The 23,363-nt window shown below is 39.3% G+C and overlaps 1 long non-coding RNA gene across 3 annotated transcripts; it reads left to right on the forward strand.

Annotated features, from left to right (window-relative positions):
* Positions 1–19,811: 19,811 nt before the first annotated feature.
* Positions 19,812–23,359, forward strand: LOC133788765 (uncharacterized). Of its 3 annotated transcripts, none has more exons than XR_009873368.1 (7): positions 19,812–20,506; positions 20,707–20,840; positions 20,986–21,149; positions 21,225–21,340; positions 21,877–21,981; positions 22,134–22,177; positions 22,755–23,359. It is a non-coding gene; the product is annotated as an uncharacterized LOC133788765 (long non-coding RNA). The 3 variants fall into 3 exon arrangements; XR_009873367.1 differs by having other exon boundaries at positions 19,818–20,506; positions 20,707–20,809; positions 21,231–21,340; positions 22,755–23,350; XR_009873366.1 differs by having other exon boundaries at positions 19,821–20,506; positions 20,707–20,809; positions 22,755–23,346.
* Positions 23,360–23,363: the final 4 nt, after the last annotated feature.

Genomic DNA, 23,363 nt, shown 5'->3' on the forward strand with positions numbered 1-23,363 from the left:
GCAGGACATATCAACAATCCTCATCTCAGCACAGTGATGATTAGAGATTCATTCTCTCTGTGGTCCCAACAATATCATCACCTAATGATTGTAAAGATTTGTTTTTTGTGCCATAACAAATTATGATACATTTATAGGCTGCCATATATTTGTAATGATCTCTTTCTACAATATAAATAGAATACTAGACCTCATCTACATTTGAGCTGAGTATATTCCTTTCTTACCCTACACAAAGTGTATATTCTCTCTCTGTGATGCCCATCGTAGGAATGAGTGGGATTGGCAAGAATACCCTTGCAGCTCTCATTTACAATGATGACAGAGTGAATGAGCATTTTGATGTCAGACAATGGGTCATGGTATTTGATGATTTTAGTATCACTAGAATAACAAAAAAAATTCTTGATCCTATGGTCTATAGAAAATGTGATGATAACGACTTAAGTCAACTCCAAATAAAATTGAACGAAACACTGAGAGGGAAAAGGTTTTTCTTTGTTTTGGATGATGTTTGGAACAAGAATTATGGCCATTAGGATATCTTAGTGTGCTTTTGAATCTGGACCACAAAAAAGTAAGATCATTGTGACGACAAGAGATAAAAAAATTGCATCAATGATGGCAATTGTTCCAGCTCACCAACTAGGGACAATGTCTGATGAGGATTGATGGCAATTATTTGCAAAAACATGCCTTTCAAGGTGTACTTGAAGATTTACAAGAAAATTTAGAAGTAGTTGGTAGAAATATTGTTAAAAAAATGTAAAGGCCTCCCTTTAGCTATGAAATCTCTGGTTGGTCTCTTACGCTTTGAATCAGATAGAAAGGAGTGGGAAAATGAACTAAAAAACGGTATATGGGAGTTGCTGAGTAAGGAGAATGATATTCTTCCAATTTTATGGCTGAGTTACCGTTATCTTCCTTCTCAGCTAAAGCGTTGTTTTGCCTATTGTTCAATATTTCCTAAAGATTTTGCAATTACGAGGAACAAATTAATCTTCTTATGGAGAGCAAAAAATATTTTGCCTGTAATGCCCTAAAATCCCTAATGAGGTTTAATGGTTGGATAAGTAGGCCGGGAGGGCCATAATTGATTTATTATGCCATTAAATGATTATGTGCATGTTTATGTGAATTATATTATAATATGATGTTAAATGCATGCATGTGGGTCCACATTTCATGTTAGGGGCATTTTGGTAATTTGGCCCATTGAGGGCGTAATTGTATATTGTCATGCATGTTGGAGAATTATTGATGAGGCCACATTATAATGTGGATTTGTTCAAGCCATTCGACATGAGACGATCTTTGAGTGCAAGTTAGCGGTTTGGTCATAAAGGGGTTGAATTCGGGGTTCGGGGTTCGGGGTTCGGGGCTCGGGGCGAGTGTCGGGGTAATTTGGTGATTAGACCATTACCGGGAGTTAAAGGGTAATGGGATATGATTTATTGGTATTTGAGAATATTGGGAATAACGGTAATTGGAGGGTGTTAATTATAAGTAACGAAATAGGTGGGAAATGACAGTTTTACCCTTGGAAGCCTTTAAAGGATTTTAAATGACCTAGGGGCAATATAGTCTTGTCACCTGTAACGCCCTACATCCTTAGAGCCGTTACTAAGTGAGTTTTAAGACAAAACAGTGCAATGAACTCGCTAACCGAGGTTTTGAAACAAAAGTGTGACTAATAAAAAGTTAAGGCTGTACTCTTTGAAAATGCGTTGACTCAATAAAAACTTCTAGTATTTAAACAATTGGGATCCCAAAATAAGGTTTGAAAACTATTTACATCATGAAATAAGTTTACAGTTGATCGGTTACAAAATCATAGATTATTACAGCCATTTTCGAATAAACCCCCAACCAAAGCAGTCGGGCAGGCCAAACATGTACGCATCGCTTCACGCTCTCCGTACTCATGGTTGGTTGACTCAATCATTGCCCTTACCTGCAACACAGAGCACCCGTGAGCCGAAGCCCAGCAAGAAAACTCATGCAGAACATAACATATGCAACGTATACAGTTTATCATAACAGATAATCCACAATTAAACAAGTCAATCATTAGACTAAGCAAACACGGCCATGCCGCCCCAGAGCCTTACCGAAGCCTGGGGTATCGGTTCTCACCGCGAGGATAACTCATGTATCCCTTGGGTCCCACCCTGAATATAGCATCCCATGTGCTAGGTGTTACTTTCGGCCCACGGCCGCCCCGGCTTACGCCGTACCCGGCCCACGGCCGCCCTGGCTTACGCCGTACTCGGCCCTTGCCGCTCATTTCATCATAATCACACATATAGTACATTCAAAATAATCATTCACTCACATCATGATTCATTTAAGGTTTAAACATTTGCACATAATACAATCTGGGGCCATGCCCTAACCTCGGGTGTTATAGTTTTCTTACCTGCACACCGAGCCTCCTGATGCACTTAAGCCACGAGCACGGTCCTCAAGCACGAGCCTCACCAACAACCTAGTCACAACACACAAGAAACATCCCTCAATACTAATCAACCCAAAACCACTTCCCGGGACCAATCCCGCACTCTCGGGACTTCTAAAACCTTAAAACAACACCCCGGAGTCATCCCCCGAACCCCCGGAGCAAAGGCCTAAAATTGCCTAAAAATGATGCCCTGAAATTTGCCTTGTGCCGCGGCACCACATCCTTGTGCCGCGGCACCCACCAGCCAGAGGCTCCCTTGCCGCGGCACGAAAAACTTGTGTCGCGGCACGCCTTCGCAGACCCAGAATTCTGGGTTTTCTCCTGCGTTTTCTCCGAGCTAAAACCTTCCCAATTCATACTAAACCAATACCCAAACCCCAAAATCATTTTCAAACATCAAATAGACTATATAACAACCCATAACTCAAGGTTCAAGCTCAAAACATCAATACACCCAAGATTCACACCCATTGATTCCTATTTTCAGCAACTCATCCCAAAACTCAAACAACTAACTCAAGCTCTAGATTTTACAATTCAAAACAGAAATCAAAACTTAGGTATGTATAAAGCTCTTACCTCCAATGGAGAATCCACACAAGGCTTGCTTGACCCCTTCCTAGACTCCCACTTCTCCTTCTCTTCTTCTTCTTCTTCTTCTTCCTCATGCCCTAGCTTTTCCCTCTCATTTCTCTTCTCTTCAAACTCTATCAAGACTAAACATAAATAAGCCCCAAACCGTACACCCCATATACACAGCCCAAATTTGTCTATTAACCTTGCCAAATGACCACTTTACCCTTACTTACCTATCTTTTCCTACTTAAACCTCAAGGGCACTTAAGTCCTTTCATTTCTATTTCATTTCTACCATTTTCTCTCTAAAAGTTGTTACTCTCAGCAGTAACTAATGGTTACCCAGGTTACTAAATCTCCAATAACCATTACCCGCTAAATCTCAACTTAACCATAAAATTCCCGAGGTACCCCTAGGCTCCTCCCGAGCCGGGTACAGAAATCCCGTTGCAACTCTTGAGTTAACTAGCTCTCTAGGACCGTCTCGGCACGTGCATCACAATAATACAACCACACCCACGTGGTACAATTCACAGAATACAATTATCACATATCAATACCGTTATGCCAATCATGGCCAAAATTACATTTACGCCCTTCTAACACGATCCGGGCCTACATGCATACTAGTATACATAGTCATGCATCTCAGATAAACAAATAGTCAAATAACATGCTTTAAATCATAACCATGCATTTAATTCATAAAATCACACATAAATCCCAACCTGCCCTCCTGGCACACTAATCAAGGTCCTTAAGCCTTATTAGCGAATTTGGGTCGTTACAACTATCCCCTCCTCATAAAAATTTCGTCCTCGAAATTTATCCAACATATCAGTCAATAAACCCGCAGCTCTTGGCCATAACTTCCAAGGTCCACCGCCTTTACTTTACTTTTCAACAACAGTCTTACAGGAGTAACAATCTTGCCTCACAAGATCTTGTCTCACGGCCATACTCTCGATAGCCTTTCGCTACACCGCAACCCTGCCGAAGCCCAGGGTCTGCCTAGGTTACAATGACCAATTCATTGTCTTATTCCTGATTCCAGAGATTCTCAAACGTCATCACCTCTACTAGGTGGGATCAGCTTGTAGGCCCCGCTGGCCTAACACTTAATACAACTTCAGAATTTTAGGCTGAATTAAGAGTCAGAACTCTCCCTTCGTCCTCTGAACACCTTACCAATCCTCGTTTGTTATTACGCAGAGACGCAGCTCTTTCCTTCCGGAACTTTATTTCCTCATAAATTAGCAATTTACCAACTCTTTAATCTTTCAAAATAGGCAGACACTCCTGCCTTAAGAAGTTTCAACGACTTCTTTGGCTTTCACTCTGAACTAAAGCCAAACTGTAGCATTCACTATCCTTCACCTCTTACCAAGCCCTATGTCGCGTTACATTAATCAAGACACCAGCAATTGCCACCACGACTAATCCATCAGGGATTACACTTCCCTTAATACCTCAAGTATTCGCCTACTCAGCGCTCAACTCGATAAGACATTTGATAACTTTCAGACTGCCAATCACTTGCAATCAACTGATAATTCCAGGTTCCCACTCTGTTCTTTTTGTCCTCTAAATCCATTCCAACAATTTAAAATACTCTTGGGTCTCAATTCCGTATCATCGACGTTTTACCCTGCTACCAGTTCCCCTGAACCAACTACATCAACTCAAACCACCGAGTTAAAAAATTTTCATGTCCAATCACTTTACTCAAGGTCCAAAGTGGTCTATTCCCGTGATACACTACCACATCACCTAACCCCTCAGGGTCCAAAGGAAAACACAAGATTCCGTCACCCGCTCGACCCTCCCGGTACGACGTACCCTAGGAGGTGGAATGATGTCCATACAGAACCCTCATTCAAAACCAAATCCTATCTGGATCCTTCACTCGATCCTGGTATCCTACTTGTACCACCATGACAGGGTCCTTCCCTGTTTCAACTCAAACCAACACTTTGAATTCCATAGCTCAGTGACACCCACCAGCTAATCATTGCCTACTAACATTATGCCAATCTCAGACGTTGCCTTGTCTATTCTATTACAATTTATGGCGTTATCCTTTGACTTATACATGCCTCACAGCTAGGAGTTCCGCCTCCAATTACATCGCCCTTCTTTCAATCAAGGATTTCAAACACTGATCATCCGTCTGTTACTTTTCACCGCACTGAGTCTCAATGATAACCTTTCTTACTAATACTCAAGACTTAAGTTCCTTATGCCATACACAACGGTCGACTTAATGTTCCAAGTGCATCAACCATGATCCATTCTGTCGCCTCCCGCAAGGTTTAATCCATCCTCGCATCAATTTAATCCTGGGCGTGCCCAACCCGTGATGCACTCCCACATTTTCATAACCTTACCATAGATCAGGTCCTTTATGAAATCACTCTTTACTTAACCAAAACACACGCAAATTCCATCATCGTCCGTAACCAATCAAATCTTACCTTGTCTTCTGAATTTCTTTCTGATTTGACACCACTCAGTCCATCTAACCTCAAACTTTACTGTTCTTCTCATCTCTGATGTAGTAATCTTCGGAGGTGCTTATGCAGTAGATGACGCGCTTACCAGTCTTGTTATGCCTTCAATTCTTTGGATGTTCTTCATTAGCTTCCTTGCGGCTTCAGATCAAATCTCCTCATACCTGTCCTTTCTTCTTGTAGCTCTATTCTGAATACTCTTGACGACTCCCAAACTAACACTCCGTAGAACCTTACCTGAGACACCGCCTTCTGGGTACTAACGTCTTCAGCCTAATAATCAGTTGCTCACCATTTCCGTCTGGGAGTAATCCACATGCACTGCTCGTGAGCTTGAAGGGGACTTGTCCATACCGTTCACGCATTCTCCGCCTAAAGAATTTACCTGTGCTGCTGCAGCTTGAACAGTTCCAGAATCCTTGTTACCAATTTCTCACACCCTACCCGGTGCCACCTAATCAATTCACGAAAAGTCTTTATCCTTGGTTTCCAACTGGTAAAATCCAGGTCCTAGATCAACTCTTGGAGACATCGTCCCATCTTGTATCCAACATTAAACTTTTGTTCTAACCCGACGATGCCAACAATCCCCGCAGTATAGCACACTGGCTATACCAGGCTCAGATTCCTTCGATTGCTTCAATAGACTTTCTGTCGGCCAAAACCGTCTTTTACAACATTCCTTATACCGATCCTTATCTGTAGTCTGACCTTGAAGTATCCCCTAAATCTTTCTTTACATACCCACGTAATTTTTCCACTGATCAGCTCTGTCTCCTTTACGTACTCCAGATGATATCCTCAACAATTCATCTGCCAGAGTTTCTAATTCCTTCTCAATAAGTATTACTGTCCTCGGCCTCTCAAATGGCACCTTTGAGGCAACCTCTCTATGTCCATCTCCCTCTCGGAACATTCCCAACACCGAGCCCTTCCAGTTCGTTACATGTCCAAAGCATAAGCTCGTCAGTTAAATGCTCATCCTTGAGGACTCAGCCTCGAACCTCGAATGTATCGATGCATTCCAGTTCTCCGTTTCCCGCACCATGGGAAATCCATCCTAACATCTCGAGTCATTCTACGTAGAAGTCATGCCCTCACCTGGCCTCCTCTCAGGTGGCATCCTCTTCCTCATGTATACCAATAACCTCCCTGGTTCCTATCGCCATCTTGACAACCACCTTAGTAACCAAACTTCTTTCAAAGCTCAAATTAGGTGCCCAAGCACTGTCTGGGGTCCTTTCCCCTCAAAAGTGAGAATCCGACCTCACTGCGTTCTATCACCACAAGTACCATCTTATCAATCAGACTTTTCCCCCTTTCTGGCAAACTAGAAGCCATAGAACTATCCGGGGTCCCTTTAACTTGATTATCACAAATCTATCCTTACTAATTCCATCAAAGGAAGCACCGCCCTTGCGGCTCTATCACTCATGCTCTAAACATCAACCATCAGTTCCTCGAACAACATGGCCCTCTCCGCCATCCACATGCAGACGATAAACTCATACCTCAGAGCAGCCCAAATACCTTAGACTATTCCCGATCTTAAATCCTTAAATGGGTCGTCATCAATTCCGGATACATCCATCAGTATAACTTTCCGAAATGAATTACCCAGATCACCAAACCCATTGATTTACACTGTTGTTACCCCCAACAGTCCAAGCCAAACTTATAAGCCCACCAATCTCCATGGTGCAAATCATGTCTTTAAAATCTCTTCTAACCTTTCATCATATAGGTCCTTCCAAACCCATTAAGCCAGTACCTCAGCCCGAGTACCAAATCCGGGTACCTCTCTGCCTCAACATTAACACGACCCTCTAATCAGGATCCCTCATCCCCTTAACCAAGGGTGGAATTAACTCTGCTCGTCTATTGATAAATCCCTTGCCAACTCGAGCTCTCCTCAAAACCCGAGGATAACACCCCTTAAACCTCTCATGTAATACCTTTATCTGTCCATACCTCACAGTAAACCAACACTGGTAACCTTACTGTTAACACATCGGAATCAGCTAGTTTCCCCAAAGGAATCCACTGTTCTTCTATCCCATCTCAACTAACAAACTCCACAGCTAGCTCACACACTAGTGATCCTCTGCTGCTACTTTCAGGGGTAACTGGAGATCTCAATTCCAACTTATATCTAAAACCCCCTTTCAACACAATATCACGTCCACAAAACCCTTCTAGGAACCAACAACTCAAGTTCATCCGTCCAAACCGACCAAACTCCTGAACTCAGAGGTTCATACTCTGAACCAACTCACAACTAAATCCAAATATCCACAGGTATAATGCACACACAAGCATATACTAGGTCAAATCCACAATGATATACGTTTAGCTACCAGATTCAATCGTTACTAAGTAAATCCATACTTATCATGCTTCAAACAAGCCAATATACAAATATAACTAATGAATTAAATCCAGAAAATTAACCACATACACTCAATATGCGAACCATTATGCCAATATTCATCCACATACATAATAGTATTATTCAGCATGCATCAATCCCAACATGCAATAGTCAAGGGCCAGGCCCTATCAGTATCTCATGCATATGTCATTTCATTCCCCATGCTCCATATAAATAAGCAGGCAAACAGGCATTCAAACATATATTTAGACATGTCCATCACTCATACCAACCAACCCTGAGTCGAGCTTGTCACTGACAGCGAGCGTACATGTTCGGTCGATCTCCAGAACCAATAAACCTTGGCTCGCTCTGATACCAAGTTGTAACGCCCTACATCCTTAGAGCCGTTACTAAGTGAGTTTTAAGACAAAACAGTGCAATGAACTCGCTAACCGAGGTTTTGAAACAAAAGTGTGACTAATAAAAAGTTAAGGCTGTACTCTTTGAAAATGCGTTGACTCAATAAAAACTTCTAGTATTTAAACAATTGGGATCCCAAAATAAGGTTTGAAAACTATTTACATCATGAAATAAGTTTACAGTTGATCGGTTACAAAATCATAGATTATTACAGCCATTTTCGAATAAACCCCCAACCAAAGCAGTCGGGCAGGCCAAACATGTACGCATCGCTTCACGCTCTCCGTACTCATGGTTGGTTGACTCAATCATTGCCCTTACCTGCAACACAGAGCACCCGTGAGCCGAAGCCCAGCAAGAAAACTCATGCAGAACATAACATATGCAACGTATACAGTTTATCATAACAGATAATCCACAATTAAACAAGTCAATCATTAGACTAAGCAAACACGGCCATGCCGCCCCAGAGCCTTACCGAAGCCTGGGGTATCGGTTCTCACCGCGAGGATAACTCATGTATCCCTTGGGTCCCACCCTGAATATAGCATCCCATGTGCTAGGTGTTACTTTCGGCCCACGGCCGCCCCGGCTTACGCCGTACCCGGCCCACGGCCGCCCCGGCTTACGCCGTACTCGGCCCTTGCCGCTCATTTCATCATAATCACACATATAGTACATTCAAAATAATCATTCACTCACATCATGATTCATTTAAGGTTTAAACATTTGCACATAATACAATCTGGGGCCATGCCCTAACCTCGGGTGTTATAGTTTTCTTACCTGCACACCGAGCCTCCTGATGCACTTAAGCCACGAGCACGGTCCTCAAGCACGAGCCTCACCAACAACCTAGTCACAACACACAAGAAACATCCCTCAATACTAATCAACCCAAAACCACTTCCCGGGACCAATCCCGCACTCTCGGGACTTCTAAAACCTTAAAACAACACCCCGGAGTCATCCCCCGAACCCCCGGAGCAAAGGCCTAAAATTGCCTAAAAATGATGCCCTGAAATTTGCCTTGTGCCGCGGCACCACATCCTTGTGCCGCGGCACCCACCAGCCAGAGGCTCCCTTGCCGCGGCACGAAAAACTTATGTCGCGGCACGCCTTCGCAGACCCAGAATTCTGGGTTTTCTCCTGCGTTTTCTCCGAGCTAAAACCTTCCCAATTCATACTAAACCAATACCCAAACCCCAAAATCATTTTCAAACATCAAATAGACTATATAACAACCCATAACTCAAGGTTCAAGCTCAAAACATCAATACACCCAAGATTCACACCCATTGATTCCTATTTTCAGCAACTCATCCCAAAACTCAAACAACTAACTCAAGCTCTAGATTTTACAATTCAAAACAGAAATCAAAACTTAGGTATGTATAAAGCTCTTACCTCCAATGGAGAATCCACACAAGGCTTGCTTGACCCCTTCCTAGACTCCCACTTCTCCTTCTCTTCTTCTTCTTCTTCTTCTTCCTCATGCCCTAGCTTTTCCCTCTCATTTCTCTTCTCTTCAAACTCTATCAAGACTAAACATAAATAAGCCCCAAACCGTACACCCCATATACACAGCCCAAATTTGTCTATTAACCTTGCCAAATGACCACTTTACCCTTACTTACCTATCTTTTCCTACTTAAACCTCAAGGGCACTTAAGTCCTTTCATTTCTATTTCATTTCTACCATTTTCTCTCTAAAAGTTGTTACTCTCAGCAGTAACTAATGGTTACCCAGGTTACTAAATCTCCAATAACCATTACCCGCTAAATCTCAACTTAACCATAAAATTCCCGAGGTACCCCTAGGCTCCTCCCGAGCCGGGTACAGAAATCCCGTTGCAACTCTTGAGTTAACTAGCTCTCTAGGACCGTCTCGGCACGTGCATCACAATAATACAACCACACCCACGTGGTACAATTCACAGAATACAATTATCACATATCAATACCGTTATGCCAATCATGGCCAAAATTACATTTACGCCCTTCTAACACGATCCGGGCCTACATGCATACTAGTATACATAGTCATGCATCTCAGATAAACAAATAGTCAAATAACATGCTTTAAATCATAACCATGCATTTAATTCATAAAATCACACATAAATCCCAACCTGCCCTCCTGGCACACTAATCAAGGTCCTTAAGCCTTATTAGCGAATTTGGGTCGTTACATCACCCTAAGGATTATATCAACCATTGAAGGCTGTAGAAACCTTCCAAAACATAGCATAGTTCTTTCTCTCCCGGACACCATTTTATCTTCATTTTCTCTTTGGATTTTTAAGTTTTTTTTTAGGAACTAAGCTAAGGAAGTGGACCTTGAGGGCTTAGGATTGTGTTCCACCATTGAAGAGGGTTCTATACTAAGCTTGAGATAAGGTTCTAGCCATTAAAACTTTGGTTTTGCTCTGTTTTTCTATTGGATTTCTAGATTGGATATTGAGGATTGATGGGAGTTTTTGGAAAGGATTGCTTAGGTTATGATGCTTAGGACTTGTGTATATGGTTTTGAGGTTCAATTAGGAGTTTGAATGAGGTTTGGAAGCTTTTTTTTTTAGGTTGGAAATGGAGGAGTTGAAGGAGGGAACCAGGGTTGAAAACCCTGGTTGTAGCGTTACAGCGCTAGCTAGGGGCATTCTGCCCTGCTTGTAGCACTGGGGCGCTAGGAGGGTAGCGCTGTAGCGCTATCCTGCTTTTCTAGATTCCTATTTTGGGCACTTTTAAGGGTTTTGGGCTCGGGGTTTCAATTCCTAAGGCTCGGTATCGAATCTACTCACCGTTTGGGTACAATTCGGGGTCCCGGGAGTGAGGTTTAGGTCAAGAACCTTTTATTGCTCATTTTCATTGATAGAAAGTTATATTTGGTTATGACTAGGTAACCGCTATTGAATCAAAGGGTCGATCGTTCTCAAGGGTCGTTCTTTTACTATTTCTCGCTCGAACCAGAGGTAAGAAAACTGCACCCCATATGTGACACGCATGGTTATTAGTGAGGCATGTTGAGTGCTTAAATGTGGACATTGATTTCATATCAAATGCTTTGCAAATCTTTCTTACTTGTGAATGGAACTGACTTATTAGTCAGAATCGGCAATGGTGTCAGTATTAACTATGAAGCTGTGACTTAATAGTCAAGTTCAGCAGTAGTACTGAGCACTGGTTGTATGGTATTGGCTTATGAGTCAAGAACGGTTTTAGCGTGTTTAACGCAAGCCGAAAAGATTAGATCTAGTCGACATAAGCATTATCGTCCTGAGCATGAAATGCTTGACCAACCTTAAGTTTGATGAAAAACAAAAGTGCTTGTCTAGTCTAATAGCTAGTCACATAGAGCCAGGGCCAGAAGGCCCAGGTGACTGCATCGTCACATGGCTAGGGTGCGGAGCTCAAGTGAGTGACTCACTCATTGGTCACTCATTTGATTTCAAGCTAGTGACTTACTCATCAGTCACTCATCTGGTTTAAGCTAGTGACTTACTCATTGGTCACTCATCAGATTAGGGCTACAAGCCCTAGCAAGGTTACCAAAACCTTGAAGTGATATTCACTCATCTGTTTAGGGCTACAAGCTCTGTATGATCATCATTTGATATTATATACATGCAGTAATGAGTTTTCTTGCTAAGCCTTTGCTCACGGGTGTTAAGTGGTGCAGGTAAAGGGAAAGAAAAGCTCACCTAGCCTTGAGTGGAGAGCTTAGGTTGCGATGTGTACATATGCGGCCGCTTGACCACCACGACCAAGGTGTTTCTCAGGGGAACTAGGGGTAAACCCTATTTTTGCCGCTTAGGTCGGCGGGTTGTAATTTTACACTGTAATGACCATTTTGGATTGTAAATAACTTGTAAACGCTTTTATGGGCCCATGAACAGTTTTATGTTTTAAATAAAATATATAATTTCCTTTTGATCAGTTTTTTTCACCTTAGCCTGTTAATAATACCTAGATGCATGTTTATAACCAAATGACTCAATTAGTTAGTTAAGCACAATTAAATGCTCACAGTAACAGTCTTGGAGTAACCAGGGCGTTACATTACCATACCAACAATACTTTGACATTTTAGTATCAAAGTCATTGTTTCAACAAAGAAGTAGGTATAAATTCTGCATGCATGTGTAAATGGATGGTTCTCTAAAATCAAGATGAGAAAGTTACCATTTAAACCGGTGGAAACAACATTGTTGTCAACAGCACCAAGTTTAAGGGTGTTATCTCTGTATGGCTATGCTCATACCGAGTTGCTCGATTTAATTGGCGATTTGAAGTATTTACGTTATTTGGATTTATCTCTAAGTCGTGGCTACCTAAAACAATATGCAATTTGATGAATTTGCAAATATTACTGTTGTCATTTTATACAAGTCTTACTGAGTTGCCCAACAAAATAGGTAGCTTGATCAGCTTGCAACATCTTGATATTATAGGAGTAGGTTTGGAGGATTTTCCACAAGGCCTGTCCGATCTGACAAACTTCCAGACCTTATCTGGTGAATATAGATTGCGTAAATATAGCGGGTCTAACATTAACCACTTGAAAACAATGCATAAAATAAGTGGTGAACTTGATACTTCAGGGCTCAAGAACATTGTTGATGACGGGATTTGTCAGAGAACATTCTGAAGGATATGAAGTACGTCAGTAAGTTGCGTTTAAGTTGGCCTTTTGGTGATAGTAATGATTTAGGGAGAGAAAGTGCAGCGGTAGTTCTTGATAAGCTTCAACCTCACACAAATTCAAATTTGAAGAAATTATTCATCTATCATTACATAGGTACAATATTCCCAGATTGGTTAGGCGATAGTTCTTTCTCTAATATTATAATCATGCATCTACAAAATTGTAAAGGATGTCGTTCTTTGGCTTCACTTAGGCAATTGCCCTCCCTTGAAGAGGTTGACATCACTGGATTTGATGAGTTGGTGTCAATAGGTGAAGAGTTTTATTCTAATGCTACGGAGCCATTTAGATCCTTGAAAACATTGAGCATTGGGAAAATGTCAAGTTGGAAAGATTGGTATTTTGTTAGGGCCAACAGAGAAGGTGCTAGACTAGTTCTTCCATCCTTGACAGAATTGCGTATCTACGAATGCGTTCAACTTGTGACATTGGTTTCAGGGGCACCACAACTGGCACATTCCCTATTTCCATCTCTGGGATCTCTATACATAAGGAGATGTCCGAAAGTGGAGTCATTTTTGGAATGGAGATCCTTCTCACGTTTAAACTCTATCCAGATTAAGGATTGTGAGAAGCTGCTGGTAGTTCACATGTGATGGGATCTCCAAAGATTCACATCTCTCGCATCATTATCACTTTGGAAGATTTGTAGTTGTTGTAAATCTATCAAAACTCAAGATCAAATAGACTAATTTTTGTTATAACATCAAGAACTTATCACTAAAAGTGTATGCAATCAATGGCACAATTAAACAAACTTTTCATATGCATAAACAGAGTGGTAAAGTTAGAAGAAAATCAAATGAACATAATCTAAACAAAGTTCTAAGTAAAGAAAGGACACCACAGAACAATTATACTGGTTCAAGACCAAAGATCAATGTGAACTTTGGCTCTACATCCATTTTGAACACTATCCCTTTATTGAATGAATCTGAAGTATAGAACACAGTTGAGAAGTAGATCTTCAACTAAAGAGTCTTCAATGGAGAGTAATCTCTAAACACTCAGCCCCTCCCTTGAGCCTAACACATTCGTACGTTAGTGTTAGCCCAATTACAAAACCCTTTGTTCTCCCACTTTCTTTCTCTTTCTTTGCGCTTCTTGATTCAGACCAGTGTTTTCTTCTTCCTAGACTTTTTCTCTTCGTGTGTCTTCATTTAGTCGAGCCCTCTTCCTTTTATAGCCAGCTCACCTCTACATCTATTCTACCAATTTGTTGACCATGATTTTGGCCAACGACGAGTAGACGTCAAAATGACAATAAGCCTTTAATAGAAAATACGACACCAATAATTTTATAGTGGTTCAGCCCCAATTTATTGGTAATAGGCTAATCCACTTGGAGTTGTGATATATTTAGCCTACATTTAAGATCAGATGAACTTGAGCCAACTGAGTTTCTTAAGTGTAAGTAGAAAAATACAGAGTTTCTCTTTATAGAGAATACAAGCTTTCTCTCTCTAAGCTCTCTTAGAAAATGCCCCAAGTAACAGTCCCAAGTTCTCCAAACCAGAGAGCTCCTTTTTCTTTCAAAAGACCCGATCCCCTTAAATGATGCCATGAGCCATTTATTTATAGGCTCATGGATCGTACATCAGAATTATCCCTTTGACTGGCTCCTTGGTTCTTCCAACCAACTTTAATTAACTAAAATATAAATAAATTCAAATTACAATAATATAGCTATTATTTCGGGATATCTGAGAGATTCCCGCGGTAGTTGCAAATGATTCGAGTTGAAGTCGTTACTGAAGCTTTACTGAAGAGTTACTATTCTGATCCGTGGACCGACCAAATCCATCCCCGAAGTGATTGGTCGGCCAAGACAACCCACCAGTCGGCATAGGCAAGCACCTTCTAGCACACCTCTGGTCGGTATAGGCAAAACACTCCTCTAGCACACCTCTGGTTTAACATGACACATCTCTGGTCTAGCATGACACATATCTGGCCTAGCAAAACACTTTACTGGTCGGGCAAAACACTTTGTCGATCTAGCAAAACACCTTACTGGTCTAGCAAAACAAATGACTGGTCGGCCAAAATACTCCACTGGTCGGCCAGAACATTTTACTGGTCAGTCAAAATCTTTACCGGTCGGACAAAAATTATACCTGGTCGGTCAAATCACTTCCAAACCAGATAAATAATTTTCATGACCAGTAATATCACAACTCCGAAGATTAATCTCCGACCTTTCCCTCCTTGGCTAATACATTTATTGACTATTAATGTGTCATTTACTGACCATGCATCGCCACTTGTCACTTCTGATTGCCACATCATCAAATTGAAATTTTGGGGATAACACAACTGAAAACTTTGAATCTGTTAAGTTAGTTGGGATTTGGAGGAATAAAAATACCACAAATTCCACCTTCTTCCTTTAAATCACAGCTGCTAGGAATTGATGTTTACTGAAATAGAGATAGTGTTCTTAAACAATCAACTTAGTTTCCAAGGTTGAGTAAGTTTAGACAATGTCTAAACTTACTTTTGGTCAACACTTTGGTGCCAACATCTGCTAGGTTATCTTTGAATTTTACTTTGTTCAGTTCTATAGCTCATTCCTTTATCTTCTCTCTTATCCAAAATAATCTGATGTCTATATGTTTGCTCTTCTCATGATACACTGGGTTCTTGCAAAGATGAATTGAAGACTGGCTGTCCGAGTAGGTTGTTACTTCACCTTTCAATATTTTTAACTCCTGTAGGATTCCTTTTAACCAGATTGCTTCCTTAAAAGCCTCTATTGTTGTCATGAATTCAGATTCAGTAGTAGATAGTGACAATATTGATTGTTGCTGAACTTTCCAACATATGCAATTATGATTAGTGAGAAACATATAGGATGTTGTAGACTTTCTCGTGTCTTTATTGGCTGCATAATCTGCATCCACATATCCTTTTAGTTCCAGTTTTTCTTCAATTCTTTTGTAAATTAAACCATGATCCTAGGTGCCTTTCAAGTACCTAATGAGCCATTTGAGAGCTTTCCAATGCTCTTGGCCTAGATTCAACATATACCTGCTTAGAACACTTAAAGCATGTGCAATATCAGGTCTTGTACTGACCATGATATACATTACACATCCCAGAGAAAGAGAGTAAGGCACCTTACTCATTTCATTCATCTCTTCAGCATTTGAAGGACATTGTTCCTTTGTCAATTCGAACTGGCCACCTAAAGGTACTAAAGTGCTTTTAGCATCTTGCATATAGAATTTTTTAACTACCTTCTGTATGTAACTTGACTGTTTTAGGCACACCTTTCCTTCATCTCTGTTCCTCACAAGTTCTATGCCAAGAATCTTTTGTATTGGTCCCAATTCTTTCATTTCGAACTCTTCTTTAAGTTTGGTCTTAATGCTTTTGATCACAACCTTGTCCCTGCTTAAGATAAGCATATCATCTACATACAATAGCAAATAAAATGCAGTAGAAGAATCTAAACCTTTGTAGTATAGACAATGATCAAATAGAGATCTTGTGAACCCGATGTCTTGCATATAAGTGTTGAAACGTTTGTTCCATTGTCTTGGGGATTGCTTGAGGCCATATAGTGACCTTTTCAATTTACTGAAATGTCTTGTTCCACCTTAAATCCTGGTGGCTATTTCATGTAAATGTCTTCCTCTATGAATCCATTCAGAAATGCAGTCTTCACATCTAGTTGCTCCACCTCTAAATCCTGTTGTGCAACTAGAGATAACATCAATCTTATTGTTTTATACTTCACTATAGGTGAAAATATTTCTGTGTAGTCTATTCCTTCTACCTGAGTGAAGCCCTTAGCTACCAACCTAGCCTTGTATCTTACTGAGTCGTCACCTTTTATCCCTTCTTTGACCTTGAAAATCCATTTACAGTCTATTACTTTCTGGTTCACTGGTTTGGTTACTAGGTCCCAAGTTCTATTTTTGGTGAGTGATTCCATTTCTTCTTTCATGGCCTGTAGCCATATGTTTTTATCCTTTCCTGAGGTAGCTTCTTCAAAACTGTTTGGTTCATGGATTTGTGTTTGTTACACTACAGAGAGGGCATAAGCAATCAGGTCTGCTTCTACATAGCATGTTGGAGGATGGATCTCTCTTCTGGTCCTATCTCTTGCTAACTGATAGTCTGCTAGATCTTTTTGTGTTTCTGTGATTTCAGTTCCAGCTTCTGTAGATGAGTCTTGATCTTCTTCTAATGCTTCCTCTTGCTTGTCTTGCTCAATCTCAGTTTTAGTAACATGTTGAGTTCCTGTATTGCTTGCAATATCAAAGGACAAACTACGCTTCTCGGCTGTTAAGTAAGGGAAATCATAATCATTGAAAACAACATTTCTTGCTACTACAATTTTAAGCCTACCCTTTTGGTTTATGCAGATCCTATAACCTTTTGTGCCTATTTGATATCCAAGGAAAATTCCTTTGATTGATCGAGGTTTTAGTTTATCAATAGATTGGTGTACATATGTTTTACATCCAAATACTTTCAAGTGTTTAAGGTTAGGTTGTCTATCATGCCACATTTCAAAAGGAGTTTTCAAATTTATTGACCTATTTGGGCTTCTATTTATTAGGTAGCATGTTGTTGCTAAGGCTTCTCCCCAGTAAATTTTCCCTAATCCTGAGCTAAGTAACAAGCATCGAACTTTGTTTAACAAGGTTCTATTCATACGTTCAGTTACCCCATTCTGTTAAGGGGTATTAACAATTGTTCTATGTCTAGTTATGCCACTTTCTTTACACAAAATATCAAACTCATGATTAACAAATTTTTGGCCATTGTCAGTTCTAAGAGTTTTGATTTTCAATTCAGTTTGGTTTTCTATTTGTGTTTTCCAAGTTCTAAGGTGATCTAGACATTCATCTTTAGTTCTTAATAAATAATTCCACACACATCTACTATAATCATCAACTATGGAAAGGAAGTATTGTTTACCTGTAATGGTTGGAATCTTGTAAGGCCCCCACAAATCAGCATGAACATATTCTAATATTCTCTTTGTGGTGTGTCGAGCTTGAGTGAACTTGATCTTATGTTGCTTAACAAGTATACATGCTTCACAGAAGGGAAGAGCACATATCTTTAGCTTGGTAATTATCCCTTGATTGTGCAATTCTCTAAGGCCTTGCTCACTTATGTGCCCGAGTTTTTGATCCCACAGTATCATCTCATTTTCTTGACCTTTTATAACTCCAACTTCAGCAGTAAGGATTGTTTCCCCATCCAATATATATAAACCATTTATTTTCTTGCCTTTCATCACTAGTAGAATTCCTTTAGCAATCCTCAGATTTCCATTTATTGACTTGTATGAATATCCTTCATCTTCTAGAGTTCCAAGGGAAATTAAGTTCCTTCTTAAATCTGGAATATGCCTCACATTTAACAAAATTTTCACTTCTCCATTGAATTGTTTAATAGCTATCTTCCCAATTCCAATGCCCCTGCAAGAAAAATCATTTCCCATTAGAACTTTACCACCATCAATTTATTTATAATCAAAAAATGATTCTCGAGTTGGGCACATATGATATGTGCAGCCAGAATCAAGAATCCACTCCCTGGTTTGTGTGGTTTCTAAGATTGTGAAAGCATCTCCATCTGTTGACCAATCATCAGTATCTTCTTCGGCTACTGCAGTGTCTTTTGATCATGTTTATGCTTTTGATTAATCTTTGGGTTATGCTGTGATTTGAAGCTTGCTTGCTGTTCTTTATACTTGTTACAGAATCGTTGAATGTGTCTTGGTCTTCCACGGAAATAACACTTTCTGTCTCCTTTCCCTCGAGATTTTGACCTGGAATGAGAATGATGTTGGTTCTTTGAATAACTTCTTTTTGGGTTCCTTCCTTTTGCCAAGTATACTTCTTCTTTCTTAGCTTCTTTTTCCAGCTGTAACTCAAAGTCCTTAGACTTCAAAGCACCAAGAACTTCCTTTAATGCTATCACATCTTTACCATATTTAATGGCAACCTTTACTTCTTGATAGGGGATTGGTAGGGATCTCAGAAGAATGACGGCTTGGCTCTCTTCATCTACTTTGTGTTCAATATTGGCAACACCTACAATAATTTCATTAAATTTGTCAATATTTTCATCTAAAGACAGAGTAGATATCATTCTGAAACTATATAGTCTTTCAAGCAAGTTTATCTTGCTGGAAATTGAAGGTTTCATATAGAGTTCTTCCAACTTATCCGAGATTCATTTGGCTGTCTTTTGATCAATCAGCTTTCTTCGAACATTGTTGGATAAGTGCATGATTATGGTGTAGTAAGTCATCTCTTCCATCTCGGCAATCTCTTCAGGTTTCTTCTCAGTCAAAAGTTTGGTGTCACCAAGAACTTTTGCCACTTTTTGATGCACTAGAATTCCTTTGAGGCTTTCCCTCCATAGAGCAAAATCGTCTGCTCCATCAAACTTTTCCAATTCAAATTTGGCCATTGTTGACATGAGTTCTTGGATAGTTTCTTGATCAATCTTGCAGCGGATATGTCAAGATCTTGAGTCGTTCTTTTCGATTGTGGAACCTGGCTCTGATTTTGTTGTAAATATATCAAAACTCAAGATCAAATAGACTGATTTTTGTTATAACATCAAGAACTTATCACTGAAAGTGTATGCAATCAATGGCCCAATTAAACAAACTTTTCATATGCATAAACAAAGTGTTAAAGTTAGAAGAAAATCAAATGAACATAATCTAAACAAAGTTTTAAGTAAAGAAAGGACACCACAGAACAATTATACTGGTTCAAGACCAAAGATCAATGTGATCTTTGGCTCTACATCCAATTTGAACACTATCCCTTTATTGAATGAATATGAAGTATAGAATACAACACAGTTGGGAATTAGATCTTCAACTAAAGAGTCTTCAATAGAGAGTAATCTCTAAAAACTCAGCCCCTCCCTTGAGCCTAACATATACATTCGTACGTTAGTGTTAGCCCAATTACAAAACCCATTGTTCTCCCACTCTCTCTCTTTCTCTGCACTTCTTGATTCAGACCAGTGTTTTCTTCTTCCTAGACTTTTTCTCTTCGTGTGTCTTCATTCAGTCGAGCCCTCTTCCCTTTATAGCCAGCTCACCTCTACATCTATTCTACCAACTGAAAACTTAGAATCTGTTAAGTTAGTTGGGATTTGGAGGAATAAAAATACCACAGTAGAGATGAGGTGGATTCATTTCCAGAGGATGGCCTGCTTCCAATTACACTCATTTCTTAATTAATTTATGATTTTGAGAACTTAAAAGTCCTCAACGGTAAGAACTTTCAACGACTCACCTCCCTCCGGAGTTTGAGCATTGAATCATGCAACAAGCTCCAATGCTTTCCGGAAGATGGGTTACCTGCTTCTCTGAGCATCTATAATTGTCGTTTGCTAAAAGGACGGACGGTGCCAAAGAGCGACTGGGGAAGATTGGCACAAAATTTCTGACATATCTTCTATAAAGATTAATGGTAATTCCCTCTAATTATTCCTATGAAAGTTATCCCCTTTTTGAAAAAAAATTCTCTCTTCAGATTTTCAAATTTTTATTTTTTATTTGGGAGATGAAGTTGAAATTCAGAAGAAAGAATGCTGGATCAGTGGATGTTCTATCTTGCTTCTTTGTAAAATTTTCCCGTCAAGTCAAATGTCTAATGTCTTTTCATTTCAGGCAAAAAGATATAATCTACTCTGCTGAAGTAAAATATTCATGGAACATAGGCAACATTGAATCAGGTCGAGCTGCTCTTGAATATAACCAGTCTACACAGCAGGTCAGATTTCCTTAACAAATGAAATAACACCGTAAGCCTACATGATCCACTGTTAGAAATAAAACAAAACAATGATGCTTTTAATCTGACATGATTTTTCTGAGAGATTGCCTATATTAGAAACGATGGTTTATTCTTATTTAAGAAACCTTAGCTCGCTTTTCTACGTAATGCAGACATATAGTCCTGTCACTCCTGTTAGTAGAATGATGTTGCTCACTCCTATCACTAGAACTAGAGAGAAGCAGGATCTGGTTTGAAAAATAAAACCAAGCAACCTGGACGCTTAAATTTCATTGGCTGAACCCAACATACCAGTTTTCAACCTACATAACAACAGGTATGATTCTTAACTTTTCATTTTGTTTTTTTTTCTTTCTAAAAAAATGGTATTTAGTGATATGACCCTTATCAGGAGCAGAGCATTGAACGTATAATTTGAATTGAAAAAAAGGCATACTTCATATGCAGACTCTGGATCTGAGCTTTGCAATTGTGTTTGCTATCCGTATTTGCTCGAAGGTTGGGCTGGTAATGCATTATTATCTGTTCATCTCTCTTTTTTCTTCTTTTGTATTGTCATGTTGCTTTTCGTACACCATCCCCACATGCAGGAGTAGGACAGTAAGAGTATTGACTTCTGCTAAACTTGATAAACAATATGGCATATCATTTTAGCAACATTGCTTGCCTTTCTAGTTATAGATTTTGTACTCACCTGGCCTTTATAATTTCTCAATTTATGTTTTTCGATCAATTAAAATTTTAGCTAAACATTCATGCCTAGCCCTTCTGAATATTTAATAAGACACTTGAGTTTTATTCAATCTATTGCTGTTTAAAGGAGATTGAATTTTAAACAAAGGAGAAATTTTAGGCTTACGCTGTTCTTCTCTTTTCATTTTTAATACTACTTTCTTCGTTTTCTTGTGTCACCCTTTTTGAAATGTTAGGTGTGTATTTATGAGATGTATCCTGAAATATGTCTTTCTATATTGTACTGGTTGTAATAAACTTTCTTGTTAGTCATTTTAATTATACTTGTCTGGTGATTTGAATGATATTAGGTAATCCCACCTTATATGCTAGGGGATGCCTTTGCAAATGGGTGACAAGTGCAGTGTAAAACGTTCTTTATGGGTCGTCACCGTCAGATAGATTCTGATGTGAAGGTATATTGATTTGATTACAAAATGTTGGAGGGAAAAGAATAATAAGCTTTCTATAAGTCCATGTATTAATTGATGTATGTTGTTCGTCTTCTGTTGTAAATAATATGAGATCTGAAGCTGTGTCTACTCTTTCATTTTCCTGGTATGTGCAGATTGTTAATTACAATATTGAATCATACGGTTGTTAAAATCCAAGGTACGATTATTTGCAGCAGCTCTGTACAATTCCAAGAGCATGTTATTTTGAGAGAATATACTGTTTCTGGAATGTTGGATAAACTTTGGTAAATTTATTATTCAATTAAATGCACTAATATTGGTATCTGCATATATTATCAATCATAGTTAGCTCAAATAACGAACGAAAAACAAAATAAAAAGCATAATGGTTCTTGTGGTGTTTACTACCACAACTGAGATTTTAGAATCCTATATGCATAAGAAGATATATAAATGAGAACCAACCCTATATGTGTAGTGCTGAAGCATTCTATGTGCCCTTTAGCATTTTCCTGAAAAGTTGGGTTGAATTTGGATACTTTTATCTCCTGGTGTATATCGCATGAAATTTTCGAGTATGAATATAAATATTAGATAAGAGAAGAACGAGATGGACTTGAGAATCTTGAATCATTCCTTGCATATCAATAATGAAATATTTTTCACATTGCAAAGTTAAAATTACTATGTAGGAAGTCCATGTGAGTCTAGATGAGTGCATACGACAAACGCTGTTTTCCTCCTCTCTAATGTTAAAACGATTAAATTTTCAGGTAGATATTACTGGGGATTCATTTGAGTTGCCATTATGGTTACTGCTGGCGTAAGAGTTTAAAGGAGAGGCTTTTACCAACAAAGAAAACTTACACTGGTGATGAAAATGGCAAGCTCAATATTGACTTATGCTTGAGTCTGATTTATTATTATGGTTGGAGAAGATTTGATGATCAAGGTCTCTGAAAGCTAGTCTTGATGAGTACACACACCTATGAGTTCTCTTCCATAAAATTTGCTTCATGTTCTAGCAGAGGTTTGAGTCAGTTTAAAGGCATTCTTTCTTTTCCAAAATAATGGCGTTGATGATTCAGCAGAGCTAAGTTTCATGTAATTTTAAAATGAGTACAAATTGTGGCTAATTAATAGTTTTGATTAGGTTCTAATTTAAAGGTTAAAAGGAAAATCATACAGTACAGTACATACTTTTCGTTATTGCTATTGCTGTCCACATTCACACAGAGCCATTGAAAGCAAGTTTTCTCTTACAAATTCTTGGAAGAATCTGAGATTTCAATCTTTCAATGTTACAACTTCATCCAAAATCTACTTCACATATATAAATAAATAAAATCAAATGCTGGGCAAATTGTTTTATAATATTTAAT

This window comes from Humulus lupulus, chromosome 7 (assembly GCF_963169125.1).
Source record: "Humulus lupulus chromosome 7, drHumLupu1.1, whole genome shotgun sequence".
Taxonomy (NCBI): Eukaryota; Viridiplantae; Streptophyta; class Magnoliopsida; order Rosales; family Cannabaceae; genus Humulus; species Humulus lupulus.